This window comes from Lentinula edodes, assembly GCF_021015755.1.
Source record: "Lentinula edodes strain Le(Bin) 0899 ss11 chromosome Unknown C8R40scaffold_9, whole genome shotgun sequence".
In the NCBI taxonomy this organism is placed as follows: Eukaryota; Fungi; Basidiomycota; class Agaricomycetes; order Agaricales; family Omphalotaceae; genus Lentinula; species Lentinula edodes.
Window position 1 is genome coordinate 852,468 of NW_025764315.1, and position 27,297 is coordinate 879,764.

Here is a 27,297-nt window from a genome sequence, read left to right on the forward strand (position 1 = left end):
TAAGCTCCCGAGAAGGGATCTGCCAGGGAGGGTAGGTCCCTGGGGACTAGGTTTGAGGATGGTCGTCCTCGAGTGTGGGAGGTGGTAACGGAGAAGCAATACGTAGTTCGACGTGAGGGGTAGCTTCGACGTTACCTAGATCGAGGTCCCGAAGCTTACGAAGTAGCTAGGGAGCTCTGGGAGGTTTGGGGAAGGGTAGCTCACCAAGCGGGTAGGCGTTGGGGAGCTTTAGTAATGTTCGAGGGAGCTTGGAGACTCACTCGGAAGGCTTAGACTTGAAGTGAAAGCGTATATTCGATCGTATAGACGATCAGAGAGACAATAGACAGAAGTAGAGAGAAACAGAGGTAGAGAAACAGAGAGTAGAGAGAATTCCGTATAGGTAGCAGGTACAAAGGGACAGGGACTGGACCTATGTAAAGGGTGTGTGTTCAAAATATACCAAGCTAGGGACGCTTATGTTACGGAGGATACTTATATAGGTGGGCTGAATAGTAACGGGACATTGTAATAAACGAGCATCTAATGGGGTTGACGTGAAGTGCGGAACCCATGAGGCTAAATTGATAGGGGATTGTCCGGCGGCGTACGCGAGTCGCGGAGCTGCCGCTTCAGATGGAGGTTAGCGTTGGTGGGAAGGTTAGTTAGGGTTCCGTGGTTCATGGAGGTTTGTGGGAGGTTATTTGGGAGGTGTAAGGGAGCTGATACGCTGTTCTGGGATGTCTAGGAGAGTGACTAGGGGAGCTTTTGGGGCAGGGCATGACATCAGCCTCGATCTTCATTTCTGTCCATTGTAGGGCCTATCTAATGAGCAAAAACTCCAGCGACGCGTGTTCATTAACACCGAGGATGCAAAATTGAAGCAAGAGAGAGAAGCAGCTGAGAAGGCCTCTCAGTCAACAGGGGTTGTAAGCAAACCAAGGGAGATGACAAAGAAAAGAAGAACGAAGAATTATTTTTGGGGGATAGTGGACAAGAAGTTGGAATCTTACCGGACCCAGGTTCCAGACACGGCCATAAGATTCGAGTACATTGTGATCATATCATCTGCCCACCAGGCCACTTCTGATTTTCTCGTTGCACAGGGTATACAAAGGGATTTATGATGATGATGTTAAGCTTTTCCCGCGGGATAGTTCATTGGGGGCAGATCTTGTTGTACACGAAAAGGATGTTGAGCCATGGATTCTCAGTATTCAAGCTCGTAGTCAGTATTTACCCTCATAATAAATAGCATTTTCGATCCTCTCTTGACCTCATTTGTTAATTGCATTGATATTGATTCTATGAATTTAGAACAGTCTCGAGAGATTCTGAGAATTTCCGAGAACTATCACAGGTAATGTCTCCCTCAGGTGGACATTGATGTTCTAGAGACATCATTCACTTGACGAGGCAACACAAAGATGTCAGTATCATAGGTATCCCTGAATTGGACAGTTGGGCCAGTGTCAAATATTCTTAATGACGAATGTTCAAATGATATTGAGGTACATTATGGCAACATTTGCGCCTGATTATCCCAACAATCACTTCCTGATATCAGACCAACATCCTACCAGCAGCGTGGTGTAGAACTATGTGCTGGCACAACCACACAGCGTGATTTGCCCTTAAGAAACGACTGATCCTAAGTTCGAAGGATATCCAACAACTGGATATACTTCTCGCAGTCACAAGGAGCAGAACACAACGTTCCTGTACTCACAAGTGCCGGGCCCAAATGGCTGCTAGCGAAGAGGTTTCAGTCTGGCGGGAGTGTGTCTTTCCTTTTTACGGATTAGCACTGCAACGTCGTCCCAAAATCACTTGTATTCCAGATACATCGGATCGCTATTTATACATACAGAATATAGAGTCGCACAGTACAATTAATTTAATACAATAAACGTTCGGAACCGCCAGGAAACTTCTACACTCGGTCAGATACCATTTAATTTGAATTTACATGTCCTTATTTGGCCCATATTGGTTCCAAGATTCTAGTATACCTCCAAACATAGGTAGGTACTTCGATATTCATTTAATTTAATTGTTTTTGGAGAATGACTCGAATGGTGTTCAACTGTCATTGCTGTTCAACACTTACTTCGATCGTTTGTCACCTCGTCCGGAGGCAAATCAGCTCTCCTCGATTCTAATCCTATCAATCTGATTCATCTGGATTAAACTAATTGCTTCTCTCTTTCAACAGACACCCGTTGTGCCTATACTCTATCAAGGGAGTTACGCATAGTATTCATTTAATTGTATTCTTCAATATTTTCTACGTCAGGACTCTTTGACATTCATTTGATATGTCTTCGGAGCCTCGCAGTACTTCGATCGTTCTTCTAGTCATTTTCCTCAAACATGCAACTTGATTGGTCTATTAGACTAAATCGCAGTCTTTTAGATTAATGCATGATCTCGTTCTAGAAAGAGTATCTGATAATTCCTGAGTTCTAGAAAGTCATTTCGAGTCAATCCTCGGCTCATGGTCACTTGAGTAAGTTCTTCCAAACTCCTGCCAGTGTAAGGTCCAATAAGAATACCCTTGGTATGTCATACGTGAATGGTCATCCTTCGGATGTAGTCCGAGTCTGGTATAATCCTGCTTGACAAACAGGTAGACTGCTATCCAAAGGTAGTATCGGGAATGGGTAAACTAACCAACTTGTGGTAGTATGGGTATATGGTCCCTTCAACTTATTAGACTGATTCAGTGTTGACTTTGACTGTCAATCTGGGTCTCAATTACAGTCCTCTCGATACAAATCTATACATGAAAATGTCACAATTCACAGCATAGACGTCTAGCCAAAATTTAGGCGTGTCATCCCCCCCAAACTAAAGAATTTGACCATCCTCGGTCACTCATAGTTTTGTATCAGGAAAGGATACCCAATCTGTTATTAGATTGATTCGACAAGACTATATCTCCTTTTAATGTAAATCACTGGGTTTGGATCTCTACTTCTCCGTGCTCTCCAATCAATTTGGATGCCCTCAAACAGGTTTCTAGCGCTCATCTTATCAATTTATTCACATGCCTGCTATGAATCGTAACAGTTTAGCGCTCCATTTGAATTGAATACATTTTCGGTATTCGTATCACATTTCGAAATTTTAATTCACAATCTTTTCATCATCTAGTCACAGAACGAGCTTCCATTTCACGGAGAACTGCTCTGACGTACACACTGAATCAGTGTGTACATTTATTTGGTTCGTGGCACGGGGTTCAACAATTTTTCTCGTTGAAGTCCGTTTTCCCTCTTTATTCCTTTCTTTCATCTTGTTCGTCAAAATGGCTTCAACCTCGAGTCAAACTCGAGCTTCGGCCTCTTCCACGCGTCTACCATGCTCTCTAATGAAGGCCCAAGTGATGCTTGTGGGTCTCTCATTTAAATCTACTCTGCCTCTTTTCTTTGAAAGCGCTGTGTTTCGACGACTTCAACAAGGCGATTATTCCCCTCCAGTAATTGATTCCACAAACTCTCCCGATTACAATGGTCCTAGTTCTCTTCCTGCTTTCTCGTATCCTCGTTCTTTGGTCCCTTTTTGCTTTCCTCCCGAGAGTTTGCTTCCATTGTCTGTGGCCTCCGGCCTGGACTTGTTTTGTTCTTCCCAAATGGCAATTCGAACTTTGCAGGTGTTAACAGATGATTCGCCATCTACAGAGCCGCCGGAAGTTTATGAGGTATTCGAGGAGGCCGCTCCATTCTTAGTGCGTAAACGGATTTCCTCTCTTATTTCATTTCAACTAAAATGCCTTCAATCTAGATTTATATTCATGATTTCTGGATTGGTCGGGCCAATTGCCCTTTATTTGCGGAGCACATCCTTGCGACTGCTACATTTTTATCCCAAGGTCTTCCCGTGTTCCTTCGCGATAATTTAGAACAACAATGGGGCATTCCCCCTGATCATCGATCTCAGGCTTTGGTAAGTGTGCCATTCAGCCTTTAATATTTTTTTCTCCTAATTCGGTTTTATAGGATTCCTCGAAATTCGAACAATTTCCGGCAATTCCTATTCCTTTCTGTTTACGTTTCCGCGAGGGAAGTGCCATGATGCGTCTGGTGCCTCCCAAGGAACTAGATCCCTTCGCCTCACTACGCGGTAAGGGTTCATCGGCGGATACATCAAAAATTAGTACCCCTCCTCCACCTTTGGAGCTCAAACCTTCGACATCTGTTTCCAAGGTACCTGTAGCTCCCCCTCGATTAATTAGAAGGAATCGGGAGTTAGAGAGCCTCAAGGCTGATGCTTCCACGTTTTGTGAGTATTAATTTAGTTCATTGATTTCTTATTTTATTCATTTAATCTTTGTTTTTGATTCAGTTTCATCGCCACGTTCCACTCGTTCAAGAGACTCGGATAACGAGCTCTTGAGTGGGTTCCCTTCTGTAGGTTCAGCTCCCGTAGCCTCTTCGTCTACAAAGGTTTCCGTAGGTAAAAAGGAACCTAAATCTTCAACTACTGTCAAGGTAGTTGAAAGTTCCAAAGCGTCCAACCCTCCCACTACTGCTTTAGTCTATAAGAGAGTTCGACTTCCCCCTCATTCGAGGAAAATCGCTCCGGCCACTTCTAAAGGAAAAGCGCGGCAAGTCGTTGTTACTGAGGAAGATTCGACTCCCAGCGAAGTTGAATCTGAAGATGAGGATGAGGAGGAGGACTCTGCGCCCCCTCCAAAATGCCTTAAAACGACATCTTCCATATCTGGTAAGATTTTATTCTTCATTTTTCCTTTTATTTTATTAATTTAATTGGATTGTAGCTTCACTGCCTCATCGTCCAGTTAAACGGGTGACCGTCCCCAAACAAGTATCCAAGGCTGCAGTAAAGCCCGTTCCCGAGCGTTCCCCAGAAAGTACCTTTCAACCGGTACTCTTGGCGGATGCTCAAGGATGCCTACGACTTCCAGAGTAGTCGACTGGTGCCTTCACACCTTTTCCTAAATTTGCTCATGCCAGGGTAAGTCGTTGTTATTCAATTTTAATTCATTCCAAATGCTAACTCTATTAATTTAATAGAATAGCGCTGCCTTAAATCGAGAAAACCCCTTGCTTGCCATTAATCCTGACTTCGTCGAGCTGGGCTCCATTTTGGAGACTCAAAACGCTCGTTTCACGATGCAGGACTTGATGCAGGTCAACCGGGCAATTCGTGAAGTAAGTTGATTTCTTAATTCTTATTTTTTTTTTAAATTTAATTTAAATACTCATTCTTTTGCAATTTCTTTAGCCTTCCATTCCCAGCCAAGCTTGCGTTCCGGCGCTCGCTCGCGGGGATTTGGAGGCCAATTCGGCTCCACTACCAGGGTATAAATGCCAGGCCTGCTCCTCACGGAGTTTAAAGTGCTTGGGATCCTTGGACGTGGAACTAGCTATGGATGCGCTCAATGCGCTTCACAAAGCCTCAACTAGCAGTACGCATAGTAAGTTTTCTCTATTCTATTTCATTTGATTTATTTAATTTAATTCGTTTGATCCTTTTAGATCTAGCAAACTCTTTATGACGAGCTGCCGACTTGAACGACCAATTGAAGCAGATTGGGTCCCTTTTTGACACGACACGGGAACTCTTCTTGCGGTCCATCTTGGACTTGCAGAATGCAGGAGAGGATCCCGTCGTTGTATTAGAGGCACTCAAAGCTGCCGAGCCCAATCGCCGGGCAATCAATTTGAATGAGTGGACCCTCTTGGCCACTTTATTCCATTGGCCCAGTCCATTCAACTTGAGTGGGCTGGATTTCGATAATCGGACTCCTGGCGAATGGATCGAACTGCTACACAGCATCCATTCCGGGGAATCAACGGCACGTATTGATGAAAACGGGCACCTGGTCGAGTCCTCGCCACCTCCGGATTCTGCTACTGAGGCTTTCGAAGGCCTCAATGAAGTAGAGAAGGGATCGGCGGACGAAGGTACCAGCAGTCAGGTAGGGGGATCTGTTCCTATGGAGCTGGATCTCCCTACGATCAAGAGTTTGGCCGAGCAAACTCTGTCTCCTGACAAGGGGGCAGAGCCAGCGCAGACTCTTGAATCGTAGCTGATTCCTTGGGCATCGGGGCATCGTTTTCTTTTCATTACTTTAATTTTGTTTTTCTTATACACTCACGAACGGACGGGTTTTATAACCCATATATTTCATCATAGCTGACCACTCGCGGTCATGTTGTCTTTACGGGTCTTCAGACCCAAAATCTCATCATGGACCTTTTCAGGACCACCGGTCAATCGAGACCATTTTGATTTAATTAGATTTCATTAATCTAATATCTTTTTGTATCTTTTCTTGTATTTCTTGTAGGTAGCTTTACCTATTGCTCTTTTGTGGATAGCCTTTTGCTATCTTGTACCTATCAATTTACGAGCTCTCATGCTCATTTTCATATTAATTTAAATGAGTGAAACTAAGCTCTAGGCAAAATACTTTGTTTATCCCATTTACTTTGATTGAGGAGCTGCACTTGCTCATTCTTTTTAATTTGAATGAGTAGATACATTTTCTCCTCCCTCAATACATTGTTCACTCAATTCATGTTTTAATCTGGATGAGTGCTTGCGAATTATCGAGCCAGTTCTGAGTTCCCTCTTTGAATAGGGGTTCAAAGTAAGACTCCCTTCCAGATCCTGGCATGAATTTTCATGCGAGATCAGGACCACAAGACTTTACTGTCTTCATTGTCCTGAGTGCTCAAGTCGATCTCCGTTCGCCGTTGATCATAACAACTTCGGGAGGTATTCTCAACTCCACTTTCAGGTTCTAAGCGCAGTTTCTTTACTCATTCCGCTTATTTAGACCTTCTGTATGATCGCTTTGATCAATTCTGGGTCACTGCATTCACAATACCATTCAATCTAATTGTGAAACTATTAGTCTAATTGAAATTTTGTAAATTTTCAATCAAATCGATATCCTCCTCCCCCAAACTAAAGAATCCAACTGTCCTCAGTTGTCCTAATTTGGTCAGGAGCTTGATTTCACTGTTTCGGTATAAAAGCTCAGGCCAATTGACTTTCAATATGTCATTCGTTCCAAGTCGACTTGCATTAGTTGAACTCACTCGAGCTCTCATTCCATATAAAGTTCCATCAACATCTATCATCGTTCATCCTAGCATGCCCATCCATCACAAGAAGGATCTTGACATTGCTCGAGTTGCTGAGCCCCACTTGGGTGCTTTGCAGCAGCTACTTGCTTCGTACAAAGGCAAGAAGACGAACAATCCCGACAAGGCAACAATTTCCGTCCTTCGTCGGTCTACCGAGTATCTTCATGATCTCTTGGTATGTATTCTTCATTCAATTTAATTGATACGTATTAATTTAAATCGTTTATTACCAGGAAAAGCCTGTTACACTTCGTAGTCATGTTAGACAGATTTCTAACTTGACTGCTCATCAGAGCATTATCGATACTTTGTGTCTCGGGCACAAACTATTTCCTGACATCATCAGTGATTCTCACTTCGAGCAACATCTTAAGTTCATGGCTTTTGCCAATGATGCTCGTGTATGTATCAATTTCATTCGTGACTATTTACATTAATAGACTTTTCAGAACACTTTCGTCAGGAATCGCCTCCTCGATCGTGCTCGTTCTGTTCATTCGGATCATGAGGCTTCTACTCGTTCTGATAATTTTCGTTTCGTGAAGAAGTCCAAGAAGAAAACAACAAGATTTGCTTCCTCTCGTGATGTCAAACGTGAACCTAGATCTGTTCGTTTCGACTCTGATGTCGAGGTAAATCTTCAGATCTAATCTCAATTAATTTGATTTATCAATTTTGTTCAGATGAACTCAGCCTCCGAAGACGAGTTGGTGTCTGGAACTGAACGCAGTTTCAAACAGAAGCCTACTCTCTCTTTTATCAAGGTGAGTTAAAATGGTATCATGTTCTGTGACCACGACTCATTCTATGTCGTAGAATCGTCGCAGCACTCCCTATCCCACCACTGGTTCCAACAAAGGTTCCAATAAGGATGAAAAGTCTGCTGTGAACGATGTTTCTCCTCGTCTCAGCAAGGTTCATTGCCACACAAACAGTCTGACTATGTTTCATCCAACTGTATGTCGTGTCTTGCTGAAGATAAAGGTGATTCAATTTAATTCAAATCCGTTTCAAATGGATTCTTATTTCGTGTTTTAGTAACCCATAGCAAGCATATCAATCCTGCTCTTGCTCAAGTCGTATCTTCCAATCTCGATACTCCGCCAGCTCCTCTTGAGTCGCAAAGTACGAAATTCATTGCTGCTACACTCAACTTTCAGGCAGCTGAATTCGAATTTAACGCAAACTTGGTCAAGACTTATGCAACTCGTGCATGTATTGCCAAGGTAATTGCGGACGAAGCCTGCAGCATCTTGAAAAGTCGCCAAGATTCTAGTTCAGACTCTTCAGCTTCTGACGCAAGTTTTGCTACTGCTCAGAGTATTCCCACCACTGGTTCTGAGGACACCGTCGTCACTCCTACAGAGATTGCTGTTCCAGTCCCTAAGACCGTCGAACGAGCCACTACTCCATTCACTCGTGGTGTTACTCCTATGATGGAAGACAAAGGACACGTCTCTGCCTAGGTCTGTAATCCATCTAATTGATTTCCTTTTAAACTGATACATCATCATTTAGATGCATTCGTTTAAAACTCATAAATATTATAAAAACAGTTGTTCGTGTTGACCCACTGTCTTTACATGGTTTCTTATATTCGTATTCATTCATTCCACGCCTACTGTCTTTATGCCATCACAGCTGTATAGTAGATGCATCATCTTACCATCGCCATTCATTTTATGATGTTCATTTGTAACAGTATATCACCAGAGTTTCAATCTAATTATTGATCCTCCTCCTCACTGAGTTCTTCTTCGGAGTTGGTATCTGAGAGTCTCAGATGCGGTATGGCATCGAATATGTAATCATTTTCTGGTGTCATCCAATATTCATCTTCGTCTTCTACCATTAAATCTAATTGTTCGGCAGTTAAGTCGATAAGTTCGTGAATATTGTTTGGCAATTCAATTGGTTCTTCTCGTGTAAAATGCGGCAATACTCTGAAGGCTCCGACCTTCTCTTTGAGTACTGTTCCATCCATTTCAGCAATGATATAAGAGCCACCCTTAGTTCATCTGATTACGACCATAGGTCCTCTATATCTTGGATACATCTTTCTATCCAAACTCTTTTCAATTCCAGAATTTCTAACCTGGACCAATTGACCTGGTTTGAAATCCCAATCTTTAATTGTATGTCTATATTTTCGTTCGAATCTTCGTAGCTCTGCAACTTTGTTTGTATCTACTCTACGTCGTACTTTCTCAATGAATGAGTTATGTTTCGACAGAGCTTGAGCACGAGATCCAATTAATTCATCTCTAGTTAAGATTCTATTAGGTGGATTCACCAACCAAGTTGATTCCACAATATCAAAGGAAAGCAACGGTTCAGCTCCTGTTACCAGGAAATATGGAGAACAACCTAGACCACGTCTCGGTGTTACTCTATCCGCCCATAGTATCATTTTCAAAAAGTAGAACCACTTAGATACATCTCCACCCGTTGCTTTAATTAACGCCTGGCGTATGTCCAAATGCGCTCTTTCAATCTTTCCATTAGCTTGAGAGTTGTAGGCGGAAATTCTTATTCCTTTAATTCCATACTTTTCTTCTAACCAAATTAACATGTTTTTCATTTGACCTGCATTATCGGTCACCACTTCTTCAGGACATCCCCAATGACAAATTATATCGTCAAAGAACCATTCTCCTAAAGTTCTAGCATTCTCATGTTTTACTGCTCGGGCCTCAGACCACGAAGACAGTGAATCCCTTCTATGGATGATATATTTACATCCATTAGATGGAATCGACATTATCATTGTATCGACATGTACCTTCTGAAACAATGAAGGTGTATGCATCAAAGTAGGAGGTGCTTTCAACAGCTTCATCTGCCTATTTTGACACTCCTTACATGATCTCACATACCATTCCACGTCTTTATATATGTCAGGCCACCAGAATCGTTTCTGCAAGAAATCATTCGTTGCAAAGACTCCTTTGTGTCCTAAACAATCATGTGCACTATTCAACATGTGCATACGCTTTTCTTTTTCCACCACTAATTGTGGTTGATCAGGTTGATCAGTATTCCTATGGTACAACCTTCCTTGGTCGTCCACTTGAAATTTCTTAATCAATCTAATAAATTTAATCCGTTCATCTTTTGACATTTCACTCAGGGATTCATCTGATGGGTTCGACAAGTACTTCCCAATTAAAGGAATTAATTCATCTAGTCTATTACCCTCAGAAGATCTACGTGCTTCTGGGTACGGATTATTTTGTACAAATTCTTCATCAAAAGTAGGGAACAAATTCCTACTGAAGACTTTACATGTTGCGTTTTTGGATTCTAACATGTGGTTCCTGCGAATCTCGTAGCTGCGCTCTTCATCTAGAGCTTCTTGTACATCTAATTCAATATCATCAGCTTCTTGAGCTGTTTCGTATAAGTATCCACTTCTAGGGTCAATTTGATCTTTGAAGTCATCAAATTGATACGGCTCTTCCGTTTCCCCATCTCCCATAATAAAATTAATTGGTTCCCCACCATCCTCATCAATGTAATCTTCTGGATTTACTTCTGGACACTTTGTTTGCCATCCACCAGGTGTGATTCGTGATAATCCATCAGGACCATGGGTTGCACCTTTTACATGGATTAATGTAAAGTGATAGTTTCGTACATGCTCAATCCAATGGTTTATGGTTGCATTAGGACCACAACTAGGATTGTCTAGCATGCCTTTAATATAACTCGCATCGGTTTCAACTGTTAACCGTCTACATCCATAAGCATGATAATAACTAGCTTCCAATGCTAATTTTAAGCCATACAATTCTCTGTTAAATTGCGAGAATCGTGCTTCGCGTTCATTCAAAGTCATTAATCCAAAGTAATTGAAGAACTTCTTCTCAGACGGATCAATTTGTTAAAGTCATGACTGAAAACAAAGTGACCAGACTGGGGATTGAACCCAGGACCTTCTGGTTATATTCCAGATGCTCTAACCAACTGAGCTATCCGACCTTGGTTCAACTAATGAGGACTTTACATATGGTAACAGTGGCCATCCAATCAACACTTCTTAAGGACTTACTATCTTCTTTTGCCTTGGTTGATGGAATTTTGCATAATACCATTTACACCTCATTAGGGTGTCAGGATTGAATCCTAACACAATTTGATAGATATACCATCCCACAGCTTTGTAAGAGGTATCCACCGCTAAGTAAACATCCCAATCAAAATTAATTGGTCTCAAAGCTGGACATTCTCGAATTCCATCCTTTAATTCGTCCATTGCTTTGTCACATTTTTCATTCCATTCAAATGGAACATTACTCATCAACTTAGTCAAAGGAGCTGCTTTCTTAGCAAAGTTCGCAATGAACATTCTCAATTGACTTGCAGTCCCTAAGAATGCTCGAACCTCAGTCTTATCACGACATGAAGGCCATTCTAGGACTACTTGAGCAATATGTTCTTCTGGCATACTGCCTTCATAGGTACATCTATGTCCTACGACAATTGTTTCCTCACAACAAAGAAATGCCTTGGTTCCACTGAAGGTTCCACCTGCATATTTCATTCGTTGTATTACTCTATTCATGTTTTGACAATGTTCCCAAACAAATCGTCTAATTCCAGGATTCTCTGGAATAGTTTTGTAACCTCCTTCTGGTAATTCATATCGAGTTGATGGTCCTTTTACAGGTACATCATCAATGTAAGGAATTGTTACGTGTGGTATCTCATCTCGTAAAATATATGTCACATCATTGTGAAATATAGGTACTGAATTCGTCCACCCCATAGGTAGTTTTACTAACCTATGTGGTCCATACGGCGTTTGAAACGTCGTCATGTCTCTAGACAATTGATCTAATTCTCGTTCACCATATCCAACATATAAATCTAAGGTTCCTCCACAAGATCTTCCACTGAAAGATCTTGCTAGATCTGCAGTTGCAGGAGGTACACCTGAGTGTTGGATGGTAACCTTATTCAAAGGTTCCAAACTATGTACTAATCGTAGACTCTTGCCATCTTTCTTAATGACACACAACCATTTCGAACGATAACTAGCATTCGATGGTTCGTATATTCCTGAGTCAATTTTACTTTTAATTATTTTGCACACATCCTCGAAGATACCTGGCGGAATTGGTATATTCCTTTCAACCCACGGTTCATGTGGAATTACAGGTACTTTCACAGGTGGAAAGAATTCATTTTTAAAGGTTCCAGCTTCACTTGGTTCCCAAGCAAAACCTGCTTCCTGTTTACACATCATTTCATGCATAAGATCTCTCTCTTGTTCCCACAAAAATCCTTCAGGATGATTCTTGTCTATTATCTCTTTCCTTTCTTCCTTATATCTTCCCGTAGGAACAAACGGTTTAGGATTTTTCGACAATTCAGGTAGTTCCAATAACGGATCACCATGAATGTGTCTTTCAATTCTAAATTCATCTGGTAACGTTGCCTTTATAGGGTTAACCTTCTTGTCAACAGGTTTATACTTCGTAAACACTTCTTCTGTATTCAAGTTGATTGGTTTCTCGACTCCTATGGCTTCATTAACCACTTGTTTATCCGTTTCATCTATTAAATTGATAGGAGATCTATCCTGCTGATTCAATTTAATACGTTCTTCAAGTTTATTTGTTGGAGGTTCATTCAATAAGTCTGGCTGAACATTCTCCTTCTTGTCCTTCGAGTCCTGGGTCCTTCTTTTCTTTCGTTGCCTTGACTCATATCTTACTTTCTCAAAACTCGGTTGAGATCTTTGGAATGATTCAGTTCCTCTTTTGAGTATTTCATATCGAACCATTTTCTTCCTAGTTCTCTGAGAGTTTTTAGGTTTATTCCAATTATCATCTCTGATCGTTTCAGAGGTATTTTCGTTATTACATTGATTCTGTGTGGTCTCTGTGGATTCAGATTTATCGCAATTCTTCCCCAAACTAAAATTTTGTAGCATAGGTTCAACAAATTGCCTCTTCTGAACTTTCCTTTGCACGGATTTAGGCTTGATCCTTCCATTTTGAAGGAAGAACGACTTTATAGGATTTAAATTGAACTGGTCATAGTTCAATTGATCGTCAAATTCGCCTAAAACACCATCTCTCCATACACAGAATACTTGTTTATTCCCAATCGTCTTTTGATTAAGGTAACAATCAATTATTTCTTCAGCTTGCTCATCTTGAGACTTCAAATGTTCTCTAGATGCAAAAACATATGCTTCAGAGAGCTCTTTCTTAGAGAACGTTTCTTGTTCACATTGTTTGTATCCATCTAATACGATGTTTTGTTTTTCATCAAAGTGGAAGCTTATTGTCAAGTCCATGCCTCAGGCCTCCATTCTGCCGCTCGGTACTCCAAAGATCCACTCTTATTGTAATCTTACTCTTATTGTTCTTTCTCGCTACACATACCCTTTCGTTCTAGTCCCTTCTTATTGTCTTTTACTTTACCCTGCAGGTACTACTCGTATAGCTCCTAGTAGTTAGTCTGGCGCTCCGCACCGATGCGCCGATCCGTAGATATAAATACTGCCTGTACGCTACTGTAGTGTAAGACCTGGGTCAAAATAGGCCTTAGGGTAGGTTTTGGTATGTGGAGGTTTATGTTGTAGCGTGCTAGGAGCAGGCTGGAGCTCGAAGGGAGCCACGAGAACTGCGACCGAGGACGGGAATGACCTAGTAGTGGCTGGAACGACGAGATGGTGACCCTTGAGGGGTTCCTAGGAGGTCCAGGGAGGTCCCTAAGGCGTAGGGAGGTTAAGGAAGAGTGCAGGACCGTACAATATTGCGTAGTAGGAGTTGTACTCGCTAGAACGTCAATATATGATCAAGTAGGTTGTATGTGTAAATGGGTCTCGAGGGTGTAAGCTCCCGAGAAGGGATGTGCCAGGGAGGGTAGGTCCCTGGGGACTGGGCTTGAGGATGGACGTCCTCGAGTGTGGGAGGTAGTAATGGAGAAGCAGTACATAGTTCGACGTGAGGGGTAGCTTCGACGTTACCTAGATCGAGGTCCCGAAGCTTACGAAGTAGCTAGGGAGCTCTGGGAGGTTTGGGGAAGGGTAACTCACCAAAGCGTTTTAGGCTTTGGGGAGCTTCAGTAACGTTCGAGGGAGCTCGGAGACTCACTCGGAAGGCTTAGACTCGAAGTAAAAGCGTATATTCGATCGTATAGACGATCAGAGAGACAATAGACAGGAGTAGAGAGAAGCAGAGGTAGAGAAACAGAGAGTAAAGAGAATTCCGTATAGGTAGCAGGTACAAAGGGACAGGGACTGGACCTATGTAAAGGGTGTGTGTTCAAAATATACCAAGCTGGGGCTTGGGGACGTGTCAGAGCTACTTAAATAGGTACGGGAAGTGGACAAGGGAACATCAGGGGATCTAGTGAACATGAGGCGGTAATCGAGATTGATACTTAATGGAGTTGCTATAGGGGGTCCTGTATGCGTGCCGGGGAATGTACGTGTGTCGGTGAAGGACGTTTGGGTAGGTATATGGTGGTACTTGTGTGGGGAAGGTGCAGGATGGAGGTGCATGATGGTACTTGGGGAGGTGACTTGGGAGTGTTAAAGTCATGACTGAAAACAAAGTGACCAGACTGGGGATTGAACCCAGGACCTTCTGGTTATATTCCAGATGCTCTAACCAACTGAGCTATCCGACCTTGGTTCAACTAATGAGGACTTTACATATGGTAACAGTGGCCATCCAATCAACACTTCTTAAGGACTTACTATCTACTTTTGCCTTGGTTGATGGAATTTTGCATAATACCATTTACACCTCATTAGGGTGTCAGGATTGAATCCTAACACACCCTCCCAATCTGACACACTTATGTAATCAATCATCCCCGAGGCTAGCGCTCCGGGGCCCATAACCTGTCAAAGTCATGACTGAAAACAAAGTGACCAGACTGGGGATTGAACCCAGGACCTTCTGGTTATATTCCAGATGCTCTAACCAACTGAGCTACCCGACCTTGGTTCAACTAATGAGGACTTTACATATGGTAACAGTGGCCATCCAATCAACACTTCTTAAGGACTTACTATCTACTTTTGCCTTGGTTGATGGAATTTTGCATAATACCATTTACACCTCATTAGGGTGTCAGGATTGAATCCTAACAGGGAGGTGTAGGGGAAGTGCAGGAGGTGTATAGAGTGTGTGACAACGTGTGGCGGGTACTGGGGCTGGTCTGGTTTTAGGCAGGGCATGACATGTAGTTCCTCAGTTTAATTATCAACTTAGATCTCCCTTCCCAACTTAACTCTTCTCTAAGTCTTCAGGCTCAACGCCTTGAAGTACGTTCCACTCGACCTTAGGACTTGAACCTTCTCTGGTCCGCTCCTTGTCATCGGCGATACCGCCGCTCCGACTTGGCTGCTCCTCAGTTCCTCCCTTCTCTACTTTCGATCTCCGGGGACTAACAGCGTAACGGTGGTGTTGTTAATAACTTCACTACTGTCCCCCTATGCTAGTTTTCACTCAGGGGAGGTGTGTTTAGCCAAAACTTGAGCCCAAGGGCCCCTAAATTGCGGATCATGAAGCGCCCTACTACAAGGTACATGGTGAGGTAAGGAGTAAGTAGCATACTACAAGTACAGAGTAAGAAAGAAATGAAATGAGATGAAATTACAAGTACAATAGAGGGATGGGAGGGAGGGTGACAAGAAAAAAGCGCAGATCAAGCTAGATCTGCTCAGATAACAGTTAGTACCTAGTAGAATGAAAGATCAGAGGTGATCTGCGCACTGAGAGCCCTGATATCCGAAGATCTGACAATCTGAAGGTGATATGAAGCAGTAGATGTGGTCAGATCTGTATGGATGTGTTGTGAGCTCTGTACAGTGGAGAGATCAGTGATAGTGGCGGAGCCATACCAGAAAATCCGTAATCTGAGACTCTAGAACGAAGCCTGTGGTCTGTACAGATGTAGGAGAGGCTGGTGGGGTGATGTTAGAGCTATCAGAGCTGTGGGGAGTGTGCAGATGTCCTACCCAAATCCGAAGATGGTGGGGGAAAGGAAGGAAGAAGGACAGAGTCAGATGACACTCCTGATCAAGCTAATCACAGGCCTCTGCTCGGAACTCCGGCACCTGTGATTGCCAGAAGTGCCCCATGACCTGCCTTGATCATCTGACAACAAGTTACCAAAACTTCGGAATTTCAAAGTCGAAGTTGGTGTGTAAAAGTACACACTGCCGGAGCAGTAGTAAAGATAATGACAAACGGATTACATAGCGTTGTTCCTGACGTGTTCCTGCTGTAGTCCACCGACGCACGCGTGTATATAGCGCGAGGACGACGAGCTATAAATAAAACAAACTCGAAGCTCCAGAATAAAAAGTTGAGCATTCTCAAGAAAAAGTGTTCATAGTGTGAGATCTGATCAAGATATGAACAAGGTGATTGTTAGAGGTGATTGGGGGAGTGGTAATCGAGATATTAGCAGGTGGTAGTGATGGTAGGACAAGTGGAACAACAGCAATTAGATGTATTCATGTGCACTATTGAAGTGATGAACACAGATCTAATTGCTGTGGTGTATCTGTTGTTTGCAGAGGCCTCCAGAAACGCTCCCTACCCTTGGAATCCGCCTTCATGTCGAACTCGTCTTCCGCACTTAGACACCTTGTGGCTTTGGCACGGTTACACGGTGTACATGATCTTAACAGTATAATTAAACTCAATCCGTTAACGTCGTACTGACATATCATTTTTATGCCTCCGAAAACTTGAGCTCAATCTAGAGCTAACTCCGAAGAAAACACTTTCTTCACCACAGCCCAATCATTTGCCCCTTTCTCCGACTCTATCTCTGCCATCGGTCAACCACGTCGCCGTAATCGCGGTTTCGGTCCAGCCACTGTCCCTACTACGTCGACTCTTCCTGAACTCATGGAAGAAGAACAACAATTTGAGTACAGCACCTTGTACACTGGTGACGGACAACCTGTCCAAGTCTTGACCCCTCGCTGTGGACAACCCCCCGTGGTCGCTCCGGCTCGGGGCCGTTCAACTACTCGAATTGAATCTCCCATCCTCCAAGCCATAGCTCGTCGTACTGGTAAACAACCCCAACGTCGTGCTGCTTCAGAATCTCCTCATGACCCACCTCCTCACTTCGATTTGGATACTGGTGATCATGATGATCAAGACCCTCCTGTCGACCCCGACGATCCGGGCGCCGACAATAATCATGACGACCTGGATGACGACTCCGGCGGTTTACCGCGTGGTGAGCCTGGTGACCCCAGTGGACCTGGTGGTCCTGGCGGTCCTGGTGGACCTGGTGGACCCCATTCTCCTATCTCTCCTGACATCCCCAACAAGCAACGAGCTATGTTGGAACTCCTCTCGGGATTCAAGGGCTCCATTGAGACCCTTGGTACCGTTCTCGCTGCTCTTGGCCATCCCTCTGACAGCTCTGAATCTAAGAGCAAGGTCAAGGAGCCAGAGGTATTCAACGGTTCGGACCCCCGAAAACTCAAGACGTTCTTCGTCAATCTCGCCCTGGTCTTCAATGACCGTCCCAAGTACTTCACCGACCAATGGAAGGTGAACTACACCCTTTCCTATCTCAGTGGGTCAGCCAAAGAGTGGTTTGTCTCGACATGAAGGCGGATTCCAAGGGTAGGGAGCGTTTCTGGAGGCCTCTGCAAACCAACAGATCCCCACCAGCAACTGAATCTTTCATTCAGTACCTTGGAAGTGTACAGGAGGCCTCCTCCTCACTTCTGACAGGTACATAAATATTCAGTTGCTGCCTCTCACCAAAAACTCTACAGATATTTCTCACTTCTGAAAATGTGTACAGGTTTCTCCACAACCTCACTTTTCAGCTGTGTACAGATTTATCTCTCTCTCTCCAGGTTTTACCTCACTTCTGTACAGGGTCTCACCCTCAGATGTGTACAGGTTCCACCTGATTTTTTACAGAAGTGTACAGGCTGTGTTCCTCACCTCTTCAGTTGTGTACAGGTGTTTCCACCTCACTTCTTCAGTTGTGTACAGGCCAGACCTCACTTCTCAACATGTGTACAGGTCACACCTCACTTCTGTCCTCAGATGTGTACAGGTAGCACCTCACATGGGGCCAGTTGGATCAGGTGATGTGTTGATCATGTGTTCTGTTTCAGTCAGGTGCCAGAGTTTCTGAGCAGAGGCCTGTGTGAAAAAGGTCAGAATCATGTGATCCCATCAGCTCTTCCTTTCTCTCTTACCACCACCATCTCCTGCCACTTTGGTGATTTGGGTGAGAACACTGGCTTTCTTCCACAGCTCTGATAGCTTCAACATCACCCTCCAGGTCCTCCTTTCATCTGTACAGGCCTAGCCTCAGATTCAAGGACCTGCCATAGCTCTGACAGCTTCAACATCATTTTTCCTTGTCTTTTGTGTATAGATTAGAGGTCTGGGTTCTCAGTGTGTCTATGATATCTTTTATGGGTGTTTTACATGGTTTTCAACTGATGTTTGGGCAGATCTAGGTTGATCTGGTCCTTTTTTGGTCACCCTCCCTCCTCTCCCACATCACATCTTTACTTTCAACCATTTCACTCCACTCTAACCTTGTTATTTTATTTTTTACTTAGACTTCTGTTTTCATTTATATTATTTACCATACCATACCCTTCCTGTAGGGCCCTGCATGATGCATTCAATTTAATGGGGCTTTGGCCCAGTTTATGGCTAAACACCTCCCTATGAGTGAAAATAGGCATAGGCCTGATATCCTAGACCCGGATCTCGACTCGCTGCCGGCCTGGACGTCGTCCTTCAAGGCCCTTGTAAAAGAGCTACAGGACAATTTTGGCGTTTACGACACCCAAGGCGAGGCCAAAGATTCTCTTGGTAATTTGAAAATGAAGGAAACCGAGAACATCCGGAAATACAACATCCGGTTCAACACCCTGGCTGCTAGTACCAACTGGGATTCTGCTGCCCTGAAATGGGCTTATGGACGAGGCCTAGCTGAACGCATTAAGGACGAAATGGCACATTTGCCCGGACCGGCGATGCTCGCCGATTATTGTCAGGAAGTTCTTCGTATTGACAACCGTTATTGGAAACGCGAGGAAACCAGAAAGCGTGAGGCTGGTAAGCCTTTTGTTGCTCGGAACCCGAAGAAGGGTTCCTCGGACTTCAAGACTGGTTCTACTAACCAGCAAAACAACTCTCAGCCATCTGGCTCTTCGGCGCCGTTCACGCCAAAGCCTAAACCCTTCTCTGGTGGTAAGCCTAACAACAATGGTAAGCCCCAGAACTCTTCGAATTCCGGCCAATCTGGCGGTCAGCGCCCCGCGTTCAACCATCTTGGTGCAGATGGGAAAATCCTTCCCTCCGAGAAGGAAAGAAGGATGAAGAACAATCTTTGTCTCTTCTGCGGTGGTAAGCATCAGATTGCTGACTGCAATAAGCGAAAGGCCCAAGAATCGAAGGGCCATGCTGCCGAGGTTGAAGAAACCCCCGAAGCAACCGTTGAGGTTGTTGAAGAGGAATCGGAAAACTAGTCCGCAGCTCTTGTTCCCCAGTACGAAACGGGAGCTGCGTTGATCAGGTTCATACCTCACCTGGGGAGTTATATCTCAACGCGTCCGCTCTTTCTTCCATTGAACAATCTCTTGTAATATCCTTGACTACTGAATTTCCTTTATCCGATTCGGCCGCGCCGGCTGAACCCATCTCTGCTCTTCTCAAATTTCCTACTCTTGTTGATTCTGGTTCTACTGACTCTTTCATCGATACTCGTTATGTTTCTCAAAATTCCATTCCTACGACCAAAATCTCTCCGGTTAATCTTCGTCTCTTTGATGGTTCATTATCTTCTAAACCCATTACCGATATGGCGAATATCGCCGTTCGGTTCCCTTCTGGCGAGCTGCTCCTATTACCATTTTATGTTACACATTTAAATTCATCTTGTAAAGCAGTATTAGGTTACAGTTTCTTATCCCGCTACAATCCGTTGATTGACTGGGCATCTCGAAACATTACGTTCCGTAACACTTCACACTTTGATTCTCCACAGACGTCTGTGCCTTCTGCTATCAACCCCGTTGTTGCAAAGGTCGCTGTTCCGCTACCGGAACCTTCGCCGTCGGTTTCACCGACAATTCTGGAGACCCCTCCTGGGGACTCACCTCGCTCCCGCTCTCGGACGTTACGGGCCAAGCCCCTCTCGTCTAAATTCCCCTTTGAACCCATCTATTCTTACCCTACGGTCTCTCAATTCGCTGCTCAACTGGAAACTCCCGAGGTCGACATTGCACTTGTCAGTGCTGCAGTCTTTAACAGGGCTTGCAAGGACGCTGGTATGGAACCCATTCTCCTTCGTGCTATCCACTCAGAGGTCGCGGCCCGCGCCGCCGACCGCTCGACATGAAGGCGGATTCCAAGGGTAGGGAGCGTTTCTGGAGGCCTCTGCAAACCAACAGATCCCCACCAGCAACTGAATCTTTCATTCAGTACCTTGGAAGTGTACAGGAGGCCTCCTCCTCACTTCTGACAGGTACATAAATATTCAGTTGCTGCCTCTCACCAAAAACTCTACAGATATTCCTCACTTCTGAAAATGTGTACAGGTTTCTCCACAACCTCACTTTTCAGATGTGTACAGATTTATCTCTCTCCAGGTTTTACCTCACTTCTGCACAGGGTCTCACCCTCAGATGTGTACAGGTTCCACCTGAATTTTTACAGAAGTGTACAGGCTGTGTTCCTCACCTCTTCAGTTGTGTACAGGTGTTTCCACCTCACTTCTTCAGTTGTGTACAGGCCAGACCTCACTTCTCAACATGTGTACAGGTCACACCTCACTTCTGTCTTCAGATGTGTACAGGTAGCACCTCACATGGGGCCAGTTGGATCAGGTGATGTGTTGATCATGTGTTCTGTTTCAGTCAGGTGCCAGAGTTTCTGAGCAGAGGCCTGTGTGAAAAAGGTCAGAATCATGTGATCCCATCAGCTCTTCCTTTCTCTCTTACCACCACCATCTCCTGCCACTTTGGTGATTTGGGTGAGAACACTGGCTTTCTTCCACAGCTCTGATAGCTTCAACATCACCCTCCAGGTCCTCCTTTCATCTGTACAGGCCTAGCCTCAGATTCAAGGACCTGCCATAGCTCTGACAGCTTCAACATCATTTTTCCTTGTCTTTTGTGTATAGATTAGAGGTCTGGGTTCTCAGTGTGTCTATGATATCTTTTATGGGTGTTTTACATGGTTTTCAACTGATGTTTGGGCAGATCTAGGTTGATCTGGTCATTTTTTGGTCACCCTCCCTCCTCTCCCACATCACATCTTTACTTTCAACCATTTCACTCCACTCTAACCTTGTTATTTTATTTTTTACTTAGACTTCTTTTTTCATTTATATTATCTACCATACCATACCCTTCCTGTAGGGCCCTACATGATGCATTCAATTTAATGGGGCTTTGGCCCAGTTTATGGCTAAACACCTCTCTATGAGTGAAAATAGGCATAGGTCCTCCACCACTCCATCCTTCTATCCCAGAAGAGTACGCCGAGTTTGCAGACGTCTTCGACGAGATTGCTGCAGATTCACTTCCTGAACACAGACCTTACGACCTGAAGATTGACTTGGAAGAGGGCGCTTCGCCGCCCCTCGGCCGTATTTATCCTTTGTCTGAAAAGGAGTTAGTCGCCCTTAAAGACTTTATTGACAAATAGCTGGCTACTGGTGCCATCACCCCATCATCCTCTCCTCACGGCGCTCCGGTCCTTTTTGTCCCGAAGAAAGACGGCAAACTTCGCCTTTGCGTCGACTTCCATGGACTCAATCGTATCACCAAAAAGGATCGTTACCCACTCCCACTCATATCAGATCTCCTCGACACTCCGAAAAGAGCTAAAATATACACCAAATTGGATCTCGCTCACGCTTATCATCTGGTCAGAATCACTGAGGTGACGAATGGAAAACCACCTTTCGGACCCGCTACGGCTCCTACGAATGGAAGGTTATGCCATTCGGCCTTACGGACGCCCCTGTGGCTTTCCAGTGGTTTGTTAATGACATCTTCTCTGACATGCTCGATGTCTGTGTCATCGTATATCTTGACGATATTCTAATCTACTCTGATACGCCAGAAGAACACCGAGAACATGTCAAGGAGGTTCTTTGGCGGTTATGGAAACATCGGCTTTACGCCAACCCAGAGAAGTGCGAATTCAATATGGATACTGTTGAGTATTTGGGTTATATTCTTTCTCCCGACGGATTGACTATGTCCAAGGAGAAAGTTCAGACAGTTCTAGAGTGGCCGGTTCCAAGGAAGGTTAAGGACATTCAGTCCTTCCTGGGTTTTGCAAACTTCTATTGTTGTTTTATTTACAATTATAGTGATATCGTTGTGCCGATGACTCGGCTTACCCGAAAAGGTGCTCCCTGGATCTGGGACAGCAGCTGTCAAGAGGCCTTCGAAAATCTCAAAATCGCTTTCACTTCTGCGCCGATACTGGCCCATTGGGAGCCGAATCGCCCACTTATTGTGGAGACCGACGCTTCCGACTATGCCATTGCGGCTATTCTTTCCATCCAATATGCTGATGGTGAAATTCATCCTCTAGCCTTCCTTTCCAGAACGCTTCATGCGGCGGAACTCAACTATGATACCCATGACAAAGAGCTACTGGCCATCTTCGAGGCCTTTAAAGCTTGGCGTCTGTCATGCGCTGGCTCCAAGCCACAACGCAGTACTCCTCCCTTCCATTCCAAATAACACCCCGAACCTCCTTCTTGCCTCGTGGGAACCTCCCCTCCCTCCCTAGACGCCATCTCGAAACCTCCTCAAACTGTACCTGAGAACCCGATACCTCCACAACCGCCACCGCTTGACAGACCCGGGAACTCGTCCACGCACCCATCAGCCTATTCTCATATATTTTAGATCATCCCCTTTAGGTGTCCACTTCACACAATGTTCCCCTGATCCTTTCCTCCTGTCTATATAAGTACTCGTATATCCTAAGGATCCCCAGCTTGGTATATTTTGAACACACACCCTTTTGCATAGGTCCAGTCCCTGTCCCTTTGTACCTGCTAACCATACGGATTTCTCTTTACTCTCTGTTTCTCTACCTCTGTTTCTCTCTACTTCTGTCTACTGTCTCTCTGATCGTCTATACGATCGAATATACACTTTCACTTCAAGTCTAAGCCTTCCGAGTGAGTCTCCGAGCTCCCTCGAACATTACTAAAGCTCCTCAACGCCTACCCGCTTTGGTGAGCTATCCTTCCCCAAACCTCCCAGAGCTCCCTAGCTACTTCGTAAGCTTTGGGACCTCGATCTAGGTAACGTCGAAGCTACCCCTCATGTCGAACTACATATTGCTTCTCCGTTACCACCTCCCACACTCGAGAACGTCCATCCTCAAGCCCAGCCCCCAGGGACCTACCCTCCCTGGCATATCCCTTCTCGAGACCCAGTTGCATATACGACCTACTCGATCCTATATTGACGTTCTAGCGAGTACAACTCCTACTACGCAATACCGTACGGTCCCGCACTTTTCCTTAACCTCCCTACGCCTTAGGGACCTCCCTGGACCTCCTAGGAACCCCCTCAAGGGTCATCATTTCGTCGTTCCAGGCACTACTAGGTCATTCCCGTCCTCGGTCGCGGTTCTCGTAGCTCCCTTCGAGCTCCAGCCTGCTCCTAGCACGCTACAACATAAAACTTCATATACCAAACCTACCCTAAGACCTATTTTGACCCAGGTCTTACAGCGTCAGTATCTGGAAGGCTCGGGTGATCCGGTGGATGTCGTCACTGATCACAAGAATCTTGAGTATTTTTCTACTACCAAGGTTCTTACACGCCAACAGGTCCGATGGTCTGAATTTTTACATCAATTTAATATGGTCATTCGCTTCGGGCCGGGGAAACTCGGCGAGAAACCTGATTCAATAACTAGACGCTGGGACGTCTACCCTAAAGAGGGGGATATCGGCTACGCCCAAGTGAACCCTCATAACTTTCGCCCTATCTTTACTAACCAACAACTCACTGCATCTCTTCGAGCTACCTTCCTGGAAGGCCCGGCTTTACGAGCCTCGATTATTATGGATATCGAAGCCCTACACCAGGCAATCATCCTCGCCCTTCCCGCCGATCCGAGCTCCGTTGGTGGTTTGGAACTTGCTAAAGATCCTTCCAATGAACGTTGGAGCTTAGGTAGTGACAAGCTACTACGCCTTGATGACCGTATTTATGTCCCTAATCACGGCGATCTTTGCCTTCAAGTCCTCCGCTATTTCCATGATCATCCACTCCCAGGCCATTTTGGCCAGAACCGCACTCTAGAAGCGGTACATCGTCAATACACCTGGCCCAAGGTCAGAGACTTTGTTCATGACTACGTTACCTCTTGCACTATCTGTGGTCGCAATAAGCCCCGCCGCCATCGGCCTTACGGCTTGTTGAAACCTCTGCCGGTTCCGGTCTGACCATGGGATTCCATCTCCATGGACTTCATTGAGCAACTGCCAATGTCGAATGGTTACACCGCTATCCTAGTCGTTGTGGATAGATCTTCCAAACAAGCTATATTTATTCCAACTCACGACACCATTACTTCCGAACAACTAGCTGAGCTTTTTGTTATTCACGTCTTCTCTAAGCATGGTGTTCCTAATCATGTCACTTCTGATCATGGTTCCGAATTTGTTTCGGCGTTCTTCCGGGCTCTCGGTAAAGCGCTCTCTATGGAACTTCATTATACCTCTGGATATCATCCGGAAGCCGGTGGGCAGACTGAGCATGTCAATCAGACTCTCGAACAGTACATCAGGATCTATTGTTCCTACCAACAGGATGACTGGTCGCCTTTACTTCCGATCGCCGAGTTCACCTATAACAACGCTCCCAATGCTTCCACTGGTATTACTCCATTCTTCGCTAATAAAGGATACCACCCAAACATCACCGTTCGGCCCGAGGTCGACATGAAGTCTGATTTAGCCAGAGACTTCGTTGTCAATCTCGATGAACTCCACGTCTTCCTTCGAGAGGAAATCCTTTTAGCTCAATCTCATTACAAGGAACAAGCTGACAGGAAAAGAATCTCGCATCCAGAGTTCCCGATCGGCTCCGAAGTATTTGTTCTTGCTAAGCACATTCGATCTACTCGTCCTACTGAAAAATTCTCAGAAAAATATCTTGGTCCTTTCAAGGTCATCAGTCGACCTGGTACTGTTAGGATTGATGACTAATTCCAATCCTGACACCCTGATGAGGGGCAAATGCTGATTATACATATCCATATCATCCAAGGCAGAAGACAGTGTAAGACCTAAGAGTGTTGATTGGACTGTCAGTGTCACCATATGCATAAGCCTCATTAGTTGAACCATGGTCGGATAGCTCAGTTGGTTAGAGCATCTGGAATATAACCAGAAGGTCCTGGGTTCAATCCCCAGTCTGGTCACTTTGTTTTCAGTCATGACTTTAACAGGTACTCTATCTTACGAGCTCAAGCTCCCGGATTATCTTCGCCGCATTCACCCGGTTTTCCACATCTCACAGCTGGAGCCGGTTACGCCGAATCCATTCCCGAATCGTACTCAATCTCCTCCACCTCCAATTGAAGTTGATGGTGAAGAGGAGTACAACGTTGCCGAAATCCTCGACTCCAAGCTGGACAGAAGGTACAAATGTTGTCCTCTATGTTATTACATTCGGTGGGCCGGTTATGAAGGTACCGACGATGAGTTCTCCTGGGTTGCTGCTGATGAATTACATGCTGACGAACTTGTACCGGCGTTCCACGCCCAATACCCTCACAAACCTGGACCTTGATCACAAAAAACATTTATTCCTTTCTCCGCTTTCACCATGCTCCGCCAAAGTTTACTTTGTGCATTTAGATAGCAAATTGAGTGTTTATCTCTTCTCTTAATTACTTACACTCTTCTTCAGTTTACTGTTTTTACTTATATCTCATTTTACACTTAAGCTACATATACTTCGAACAAATTAAATTCTACCGCCGCTTCACGGCACATTTGTTTTCCGATTTCAAATCGAGTTAACATTTTTTATATACAAAAAGCAAAAAGACAAAATTATGTACAGGAGGCAGAGGACTACAAGAAGTGTTCAAGAAAGGCCGAAGGGCCAAGGTCTGATGTCCGTAGGTACTCTACTCCGCCCTTTCCTTCCCCTTCTCCGACTGCGCCTTAGCCGGTGCCGGCTCCTCCTCTACTATCTCCTCTTCATCTCCTTCCCCATCTACCTCCTTCTCTCTCTCGCGATCCTCTTCTTCGTCGCTGTCCATTACCCGTCTCCGCTTCTTCGGCAATTCCGACGGCCCGGCTTGCGGCAGTTCAGGGGGTGTTCTCCTCCTCCTCGCGGCATCTGTCACAAGCCAATCCAGCTTCCGGTTCATGTGTCGATAGTAGGTGTTGGCTTTCACCTGCCCATCCCGAAGTTGTCGGTTGTCCGCTAGTAGTTGAGCTACCTGGCTCTCCAAGACAGCCAGGCGCTCGCCGGTTGGGTTAGAACCGCCTTCTCGCTTCACCGTCGACGGCCGCCCGGAGTACGAGCACCGGACCTTCGCGTCGTGACAGGGTTTACATATTACTGAACTTCTCTTGCCAGCCTGCATCTGTTAGGATTCAATCCTGACACCCTAATGAGGTGTAAATGGTATTATGCAAAATTCCATCAACCAAGGCAAAAGAAGATAGTAAGTCCTTAAGAAGTGTTGATTGGATGGCCACTGTTACCATATGTAAAGTCCTCATTAGTTGAACCAAGGTCGGATAGCTCAGTTGGTTAGAGCATCTGGAATATAACCAGAAGGTCCTGGGTTCAATCCCCAGTCTGGTCACTTTGTTTTCAGTCATGACTTTAACAGGTATGTGGACTTTGAAAAGATCCATGCTTCCATCACTAGTTACACTAGTATCTTTGATGATAGCACTACCTTTGGCTCAGAGTACAAACTGGTCAAGAAGGAGCACTCAATCCGTTCTCTCCCTGTCACATCTGAAGCACAGTGGCTCCGAGTTTTTGATGCCTGGCTTGCCCCAGTGCTTAAGATCTATCCCCATCGTCAGAGTGAGCTTTCTGCATACAAGGCATCTATTATGGAGTTTTTCAGGGCTGCTCCATCAGATCCCTCTATTGCCTTTAGAGTGGACAGGGAGGCGCGCCAGAAAGCTTCTAATACTCCCT

At 44.8% G+C, this 27,297-nt stretch overlaps 5 non-coding genes across 5 annotated transcripts; 2 read left to right on the top strand and 3 right to left on the bottom strand.

The window, feature by feature from the left end:
* Positions 1-11,010: 11,010 nt before the first annotated feature.
* On the bottom strand, positions 11,011-11,084 carry C8R40DRAFT_t82. The gene has a single exon. It is a non-coding gene; the product is annotated as a tRNA-Ile (tRNA).
* A 3,592-nt stretch (positions 11,085-14,676) lies between these two features.
* On the bottom strand, positions 14,677-14,750 carry C8R40DRAFT_t81. The gene has a single exon. It is a non-coding gene; the product is annotated as a tRNA-Ile (tRNA).
* Positions 14,751-14,994: 244 nt separating this feature from the next.
* Positions 14,995-15,068, bottom strand: C8R40DRAFT_t80. The gene has a single exon. It is a non-coding gene; the product is annotated as a tRNA-Ile (tRNA).
* Positions 15,069-25,472: 10,404 nt separating this feature from the next.
* Positions 25,473-25,546, top strand: C8R40DRAFT_t77. The gene has a single exon. It is a non-coding gene; the product is annotated as a tRNA-Ile (tRNA).
* Positions 25,547-26,876: 1,330 nt separating this feature from the next.
* Positions 26,877-26,950, top strand: C8R40DRAFT_t78. Its single transcript has one exon. It is a non-coding gene; the product is annotated as a tRNA-Ile (tRNA).
* The last annotated feature ends 347 nt before the right edge of the window (positions 26,951-27,297 follow it).